The sequence below is a fragment of the Octopus bimaculoides genome, chromosome 8, assembly GCF_046866305.1.
Source record: "Octopus bimaculoides isolate indiv1 chromosome 8, ASM4686630v1, whole genome shotgun sequence".
NCBI classification, from domain to species: Eukaryota; Metazoa; Mollusca; class Cephalopoda; order Octopoda; family Octopodidae; genus Octopus; species Octopus bimaculoides.
The window spans coordinates 47,049,124-47,058,843 of record NC_142935.1 but is presented as its reverse complement, the minus strand read 5'-3'; the positions used below and the strand labels follow the sequence as shown (position 1 = coordinate 47,058,843).

Genomic DNA, 9,720 nt, shown 5'->3' with positions numbered 1-9,720 from the left:
ATTTATCACTGGACACTCAGACTTACAACTGATATGATTATGGCCATACAGTGAAGTACAGAGTCTAAACAGCACCAACAGAAATAGCAATTAATGTGCTAAAGAAGGAACATTTATGTAGTCACTTTACCAGCTAGAAACAGTAGCTATGATCTTCCTTAAATCACACCCTACCATCTTGAAAATGGAAGGACCCAATAGATACCATAGTTCTAGATATAGAATATATCTGAAATAAAAGATAGATTGGTCAAGAGTTGAATATCTTTGAATATATGTTGATTCAGTTTAGTATGACCTAACAAAAAAATATGACACGAAAATGCAAAAAAGGAGAGATGGTTAGTTAACTTGACAAGGACAGAAGAGATCAATCGATCTTTCTAACACAAATGGGCATTGTTCTCTACTTTAGAGCAACCTGTTTTTTAATATGTGCAGGAGTGGCTGTGTGGTAAGTAGCTTGCTTACCAATCACCTGGTTCTGGGTTCAGTCCCACTGCATGGCATCTTGGGTAAGTGTCTTCTACTATAGCCTCGGGCCGACCAAAGCCTTGTGAGTGAATTTGGTAGACAGAAGCTGAAAGAAGCCTGTCGTATATATGTATATATGTGTGTGTGTGTGTTTGTGCATCTGTGTTTGTCTCCCCTAGCATTGCTTGACAACCGATGCTGGTGTGTTTATGTCCCCGTCACTTAGCGATTCGGCAAAAGAGACCAATAGAATAAGTACTAGGCTTACAAAGAATAAGTCCCGGGGTCGATTTGCTCGACTAAAGGCGGTGCTCCAGCATGGCCATAGTCAAATGACTGAAACAAGTAAAAGAGTCAAGAGTAAAGAGAGAGTATCTCACTCAACATTTATGCATTAAATAATCTCTCTCTCACTTCTTTGAGTTTACTATCTTTGTTGAAGCAGCAGATCCCTAAAAGTTTTCCACTCTCTTCCTACTTATACATATGGAACACTCCCACTACAAATGAAAATCACCAACTAGAAATCAGAAGACTACTAAACATTTGAAGTACTTTGTTACAGGGATGATTTTCTAACTAATCCAGGGCATCTCTTCCATAAGAATTTCTTTTCTGTTAACCTGTTTATGATCCTACTGCATCTGTAAGACAACCAAAGTTTACATAGAGTACACACAATAGAATTTCTACCTACACCTTGTTTGCAAACCACATCTACCTTCTTCCTAGATGGCAGCATAGTTCTGCATTCCTTCATGTCTGTTGTCTTTGTTAGTTTTACCTTTAAACCCCTTGAATCGAAGCACTGCATCAAAGTTGGAACTCTTTCCTCCCATTCTTTGATTGATTCAGCATATAGTTGTCATCCCCTGGTAACAGCAGTTTTGATATCTTTTATTATAATGAGCGGAATTATAATAAACAGGAGACAGAAAGAACTGAGCCCTTGGTTCTTAGGGTCTTCTTCACTGGAGATGACTCTTTCATATATTATCTATTTGACTAAGTGAATGTTCTGCTTAGCTTGTAATTTTTAACATTCCAGCAACCACTTCTAATGGTCCAGCTGCTTTCTTTTTTCATGTCCATGATAACCCTTTTTGATCATACAGCTGTCATCCTCAGCTACTGTGTGCTCCATTGGGTCATCTTGGATTAGCCCCCTCCCTCTCACCACACTCTCCCCATTCTACAAACTTCCATTGTAACATTTCTATGTGCCTTACCTCTTGTTCTCAGTGAAGCTATGTAGCTACATACATCATTCTCCATTCTGCTTTTCACCAATGATTTTGATGTTCTAACTCATGCTGATATACAACTTTGCAAACTGGAATACTTCACACAGCTATTCATGTCATTGGAGAACATACACACTTTAACTAGCACTTTATAAATATTACACACACCCAAATACACATACTAATATGTGTATGAATGTGTGTGTGTGTAGTATTAATAATGCTAAGGAGAACAGAGATTTTTCACATCCATAATTCTATTTAATAGTTAGGATGCTGCAAATAGCTGTAAAAATAAAATTATGGATAAGAAAAACCATTGTTCTCCTTATCATTATTACTTACTCTATGGAAATCATGTAGTCCTGAATAGGACACTCAGATTTACCAAGTGAGAAAAGTAACCTGAGACTAGTAACTTATTGTTAACTCAGGTATCACAAAAGGACTATTGTGGTTAATCAGCATCTGAAACCGAATTAAGAGGAAATACGGTAGCTACCAGGATAATATATCCCTTTAAACTCATTTTTGGATATATATTTATGCTTACACACACACACACACACACAGACACACATATATATATATATATATATATAGTAGCAGTTTAAAATATATGAAACCCTCTAAAACAGTATCATTGTGACTTCAGAGTTTCACCAAAGTAGGCTCCTCAGGAGGTATTGAAATAAAAGAGATTGTTATACATAAAAGTAAGGTGTATGTGTAAGTGTGATAGATTACTTAAAAAGGTAAAGTGAAGTAATTGATGGAATAAAATTATATTCAATTGCAAAGACTTGACTAAGGATATATAATAAAACAGAGACAAGTATAGGAAATAAGCTGGATTAAACAATGTGAGTGGAGATGCAAAAAGTGTTGAAACATTTGTGATAATATGAGTTCCACCAATGCTAACAATTGTAAAATACAGAATTAAAACTGAAGTCCTTCAATATCTAAATTTTGTGGGAAATTCTAGTTGCTATTGGTAATGGACACACATAAAAACTAAAGAATAATAATTAGAACAAGTTATTAGATCAGCTTTTTTAGTATGGCTACAGAAGAACTTAACTGTATTTGCTTAATTTGATTTCATTTTAGTTATGTATATAAACAAATAATAATTGTTGTTGTTGTTAGAGTGTATTATGATTGAAATTTAATGTGCTTATAAAGGTTTTTATATAATTTTTTGCTGTATTGTAGTATACCTGGTATCTATTTCAAATGAGAAAATTAATGAAAACAGAGAAGAATATGTTACAATTAAGCCATTACGTGTGTTTTATTACAAGAGCATTAGGATTTAAAATAACTAGGGATTAAAAGCAAGAATTCCTAATTACGTTTGTATTGAGCAAGTTACTTAAAAGTTTTGGATGGAAAATTCTGGGGTTGGGATTAATTACAGAAACTGATTGGAAGATGTTTATATATTAATGAAGGAATTGGAAGGATATCTTAATGAAATAGAGAAGTCTGATTAATAGTTATTATGCAGTGAGCTTGGCTATGTAGTAAATGCATATATTTATTTCTAAAGATCTACAATGGAAATGGGATATTGCTAAATTAGGCTAAAAATTAGATTTTCTTTTACAACCTACGCTTTGGGGAATAGTCATTCTACTAACTAGATAATGGAAAGATAATGGAAAAATACTCAGTTACCATTAGTTTTAATGATAACTAGCAAAGGAAGATTTAGCTAACCGTATCATATTATTAGAGCGTGGGTTAGAATTACTGAAAATGGGATTTATATTGAAGAAATAACTATTAAATTTACAATAGTAAGAGAAAGTAAAATGCCCATTGGAAGCTAAGTAGAATTGGTAATAATAAGGGATCTGTGTTGACTAGATTTAAAAGAAGTTTCAGTAAGGTAAAAAAAACAAAAAAAAACAGAAAACACACTGGAAGTACAACGAAATAAAAGTTGTATGCAGTATCTCTTTTAATGTGCACACATACATACACGTACATACATAAATATATGTATACATATATTTATCTTTATATACATACATATAATATATATATCTTTGTATACATAAATACATATACATACATATGTGTGTGTGTGTAGTTGAAATTTACAGAAAAACAAAAGATGAAGACAGGTGTATAAACAACAAGCAGGTCTGATGCTTGGGAAAGTGAGAAAGTCTTTTACATTTCAAACCTACGTTCTTTAACAAGAAAGGAATTAGAGAAAATAAACAGATAGAGAATAAAAAAGTTTGTGGATTTAGTGGTCAAGTATGATGACAGATTAGAAAAAAACGGTTTGACAGGAGAGGTAGAAAGAAGGGGAGATAATAAAGTATTGGTGAGCCCAAGACAAAGGTGTGTGCATGTGTTTGTGTATGTGAGAATGTGTAAGTGTGTCTGCGTGGTTAAGGGCTAGTGACTTTCACGTGTGTGGATGTGTGTGTGTGTCTGTAATGTGTGCGTGTGTGGATGATGGTGTGTGGGTGTGCTGGTGATGGTGTGTGGCGTAGGTGCTTGGAAGTGGTCAGTGCTAGTGTGTGTGGAGTGGTGTGGGGGGCTGGGGTGTAAGCCTCGTACTTATTCTATCAATCTCTTTAGCCAAACTGCTAAGCTACGGGGATGTAAACACACCAACATTGGTTGTCAAGCAATGGTGAGGGGAAAACACAGACACACAAATACACATACACACACACACATATATATATATATACGACGGGCTTCTTTCAGTTTCCATCTATCAAATCCACTCACAAGGCTTTGGTCGGCCCGAGGCTATAGTAAAAGACACTTACCCAAGGTGCCATGCAGTGGGACTGAACCCAGAGCCATGTGGTTGGTAAGCAAGCTACTTACCACACAGCCACACCTGCACATTGAAACTATTTTTACTACATAGTAGATGTTGGTGGTTTTTCTGCAGTGGTTATATATGCTACTATCTAAATTTTGTGTAATATCAGGTAAATTAACTATACTCAACTTTGTGCCCACCATCACTACATGAACACTTTCTAGGTTATCAAATTTTGTGTGTACTGTATATACTATTTAAAGACCTATAGTTACAAAAATTCATCTGAAATATTTCTATCCATCAGCTTATTAAAAAATCTCTAGTTCTTCTTTTTTTTTCTTTTTTTCCTCCAAGTCTCACCAAATGAAGACAAAGACCTTGAATGCAAAATGAATTTGACTTCATCTGTTGTGCTCATGGTAATTATTTCACAAAGGTAAGTGCTTCTAAAATTTGAAGTTAATGAGAGAATACACTAAATTGTGTTAATTTACACAAGTACTTGTTGAAACTAGTAAACATTTTATTGAACAATGAAGTATTGTTTTATATGGATAGGCTCCCTGCTATTTAATGCTTTATAATGATTTTACTAAGAATTGTCTTATTGATTCTAACGACCTCCATCTTGGGTGGGTTTAACAGTTTAATAGGAGAGGTTGTAAAAGAAGTTTTGGGTGAGATTTTTAAGTGTAATTTGTGGTATGCAGAGTGATATGTATTCAAATTTGTTGCCTTGGTCTAATCTGGTTACTTGACATTTGGCTTCTAGGTTTATCGAGATGACTGTTCTGTTTTGGATGTTTCTTCTCTATGTTTTACTTTTTTTGTTTTGTATGTTTGTTCTGCTATTAGGGAAAAAATCTTTTGACTGTGCTGGTTGTATGCCAGTTTATCATTTTGACTAAAGCACAAAGATGTTTTTGTTGAACCTTGAATGAATATTTTATATCGTTCTATATATCTGTACTGCAAAAGCCTTTGCTATGAATATATGCACGTGTGTGCGTGTGCATGTGTGTGTGTGTGTGTGTGTGTGTGTTTGTGTGTGTGTGTGTGTTTATGTGTGCATGTTTGCATGTATCTGTGTGAGTGTGTCTTTGTATGTATGTATATGCGTGTGTGTATGTATGTTTATATATATATATATATATATATATATACACATACATACACATTTATATGTATAGTATATGTTTGTATGTATATGTATATCTATCTATATACCTCCCTCTCCCTCTCTCTCTATATATATACATATATATGCATATATATGTACATATATATATATGTGTGTGTGTGTGTGTGTGTGTGTATGTGTGTGTGTGTGTGTGTGTGTGTGTGTGTGTACATATATATATATATATACTTGACAACCTATACCACGATTACACACATTTATTCTTACTTCCTGTCAATGACTATATATTTCCTATTCTCTCGGTCCCTTTCTGAAAATAAATGATCAGTTTTGTTTTTTTGCTTTTTTCCCCACTTTTTCCTTCCATAGCAACTTTATTCCATTTATTTCTCCTCTCTTTCTTGCTTTAAACAAATTTATTTATACGATTAGGTCTAATCTTAGCTGCAACAGTGTGCCAGTACGTAATGTAACATCAAGTCAAAAATACATGCCAACAGTCAACCTCAATTCTGGCAACTGTACCTGATACAGATTCTGGTGTTTTTGTTTCTAGGTCTATTGAGTTGAATATGTTCATCTTTAATTTGTTATATGTGTTTTTGGGGAGTTTTTTTTATGCAGATAGAAAAGGATTTTTCGCATGTTTATTTTTATTGTTCTCGTAGCAGTTTTAGTTTTGTTCAATAGTACAAAAATATTTTTGGGGTCTTTGAATATTTATATTGTTCTGTGATTTGAAAGTGAAAACACATTGTAATGCAAGTATGTGTATGTGTGCGTATGTGTGTGTATGTGTGTGAGCACATATGTACAGATATAGATATATACATATACACACGCACACATACACACAAGATATATATAAATCAAGGGTTGAACATAAAGTACACACAAACACACACAAACACATATATATATAGAGATATATGCCTGTGTGTATGTATATATAAACTTATACATACATTCATATATATATATATATATATATATATATATATATATATATATATACAAATGTATGTATATGTTTAGACACACACACAAACATATAAACTAAACACATTAGATCATATCTTGATAAGTATATACAAATATACATTCATGACTATAGTGATATATGTATAAGCATCTGAATATAACTGTTCCACTATGTTCTTTGTTAAAATGTGTATACATCTTTAAAATGTTGGCATCCTATCTCCTACGAATTAGTTTCCAACTATATTGAGCTTAGCACTTCATGATTCATGTTTTATTACCTATTTGTATTGCTTTATTCTGGAAAGTAAACATAGATGTAATCTATTCTATAGGACATGGTGTATAGTGATCAAGTTTTCAACAATCACCTCTTGAACTTATGTTCTAACTCATTATTTTTCCCTGGTGAAATAATTTTTGCAGGTTATGTAATAATCATGCTCCGTAGGAATTATTGAAACAGCTGTAGAATGAATACTTTGCAATATTATGTTGCTTGTTCTTACATATATATATATATATATATATATATATATATATATATATATATATATATATATATATATATATATATATATATATATATATATATATATATATATATATATATATATATATATATATATATATATATATATATATATATATATATATATATATATATATATATATATATATATATATATATATATATATATATATATATATATATATATATATATATATATATATATATATATATATATATATATATATATATATATATATATATATAAAAAGGCGCATGGCTCAGTGGTTAGAGCATCGAGCTTACAATCGTAAGGTTGTGAGTTCGAATCCCAGACACTTTATTTCACGTTGCTCCAGTTCACTCAGCTGTAGAAATGAAATGCAACGTCACAGATGCCAGGTGTATCAGCTTTTGCCTTTCCTTTGGATAACATCGGTGGCGTGGAGAGGGGAAGCTGGTATACATGGACGACTGCTGGTCTTCCATAAACAACCTTGCCCAGACTTGTGGCTAAGTGGGTAACTTTCTAGGTGCAATTCCATGGTCAGTCATGACTGAAGGGGGTCTCAGCATATATATATCTATATATATATTTATATATCGCATGCGAAGTAGCCAGTTAGAAAATACCAGTAACAAATGAGAGTTGTAAGGTTAATTACCTCTTCAATATGGCTGTCTGATGTTGCTACTATTTTAACCCCATGTCGATCTTCCACCAGCTGGTTATAAGTGTAGTCCGCACCCTGTGTATATTGTAAGCAAGGGAGCGAACACCCAACCGCAACTGAGGATGGCGGAAATACCCCAAAAGCAAGTTGGTCTTGTGAACCGTTGTCTGCTGGAGGATGGTAGGAGTATATATATATATATATATATATATATATATATATATATATATATATATATATATAATATACATACACACAAATATTCCTGCTATTTGTGTTCTGAGTTCAAATCACTCCATATTCTATATAGGAAGTTGAATTAATCTGTTGTTCTGTTTAACACCAGTAGCATTTTACCAGTTTCCAGTTTCCTCAATATTGTAAGCATTTGGGTCAGTTTTCTCATCAATAATTTTTCCCTGCAATGCTTTTATAACCATACTCTTTTCTCTCATATTCCAATCCCTTTTTCTTTATTGATTTAAACTAACATGTGTTTATAGGTTTAGTATTAGTTTTATCTCCAAATTGCTTCACATCTACATCATACCTTAGAATTTCTACAACAGAGGCCAACAATTAACCTCTCATATGCCCACAAATCAAGATCATCTTAACTTGAATATATATATATTATAAACAGGCCTTAAAGTATAACAAAAGTTTTATTCATTTACTTCTATATTTAGACACTTATAAACAAAACCATTGTTATATATAATCCAAACATTTATTCTCCATTGCTAAAAAGTCTTCTTACTTCTAAATAAATCAAGGGCTACAATTATTTCGTTAGCTATTCTTCATTTTTCCATACAGTTATACATATTGTGTATGTTTGTGAATTCATCATGGAGGGTTTATAATAATAAATTTCATATATAAAAAAAGTACTTTCAATGTAAATGTTTTTTACAAAAATTTTTCCATAGATGTTTTTATACTTTTTTACACATTGATACATTTCCTATTGTAGACCATATAATACTCTGCCAAGTTGTTTTAAGCAGAGAGTGAACAAGTTCAACAAGATACACTTCAAAAATCCTTTAACCAGATGCCTGAGGATTTGGAATAAAAACCAGCAAAAACATGCCTCCCAACAATTTAGCCTTAAATAAATATTATTTCACACTACTTCACTGTATGAAGTATATTTTTGCCTTTATTACATTTCACTCCAGTATCATACCACCAATTCATTGCATATATATGAATGCACATACAAACACATACACACACATACATTCACACACTACACAAACACATGCACACACATATACATGCAAATTGTAAATTTTATATAGATTTGTTTGTTCATTCACCCACTCTCTTTCTATAAATGTGTGATATATATATATATATATATATATATATATACACACACACATTCATATGCATATATATATATATATATATATATATATATATATATACACACACACACATTCATATGCATATATATTTACACACACATGTGTCGGTATGTATGAATATACACATTCATATATGTGTGTATGTGTATATAGGCATGTTTGTATGTATATGTAACAAATTTTATATGTGTGTGTGTGTGTGTGTGTGTGTGTGTGTGTGTGTGTGTGTGTGTGTGTGTGTCTGTTTGTGAGTACCCTCATACGATATGCATATATAAATGTAGGAGTGTAATAGCTAGAAAGATGAATGGATGTTTAAATGTATGCTCCATTATATATATACATATATATATATATTATATATATTGTATGTACGTATGTATGTATGCATGCCAGCATACACACATAGATTCAAGGACTCCTGCAATAAGCAATTAACCTTAAAATTTATTACAGTGATAAAATATCACATGACAAAAGTGAATTAAGAAATTGGCAGTAAGTAATATTGAACTG

The 9,720-nt window shown here is 32.1% G+C and overlaps 1 non-coding gene across 1 annotated transcript; it reads left to right on the top strand.

Annotated features, from left to right (window-relative positions):
* Window positions 1-319: 319 nt before the first annotated feature.
* LOC128248637 (U6atac minor spliceosomal RNA) lies at window positions 320-430 on the top strand. Its single transcript, XR_008264812.1, has one exon. It is a non-coding gene; the product is annotated as a U6atac minor spliceosomal RNA (small nuclear RNA).
* Window positions 431-9,720: the final 9,290 nt, after the last annotated feature.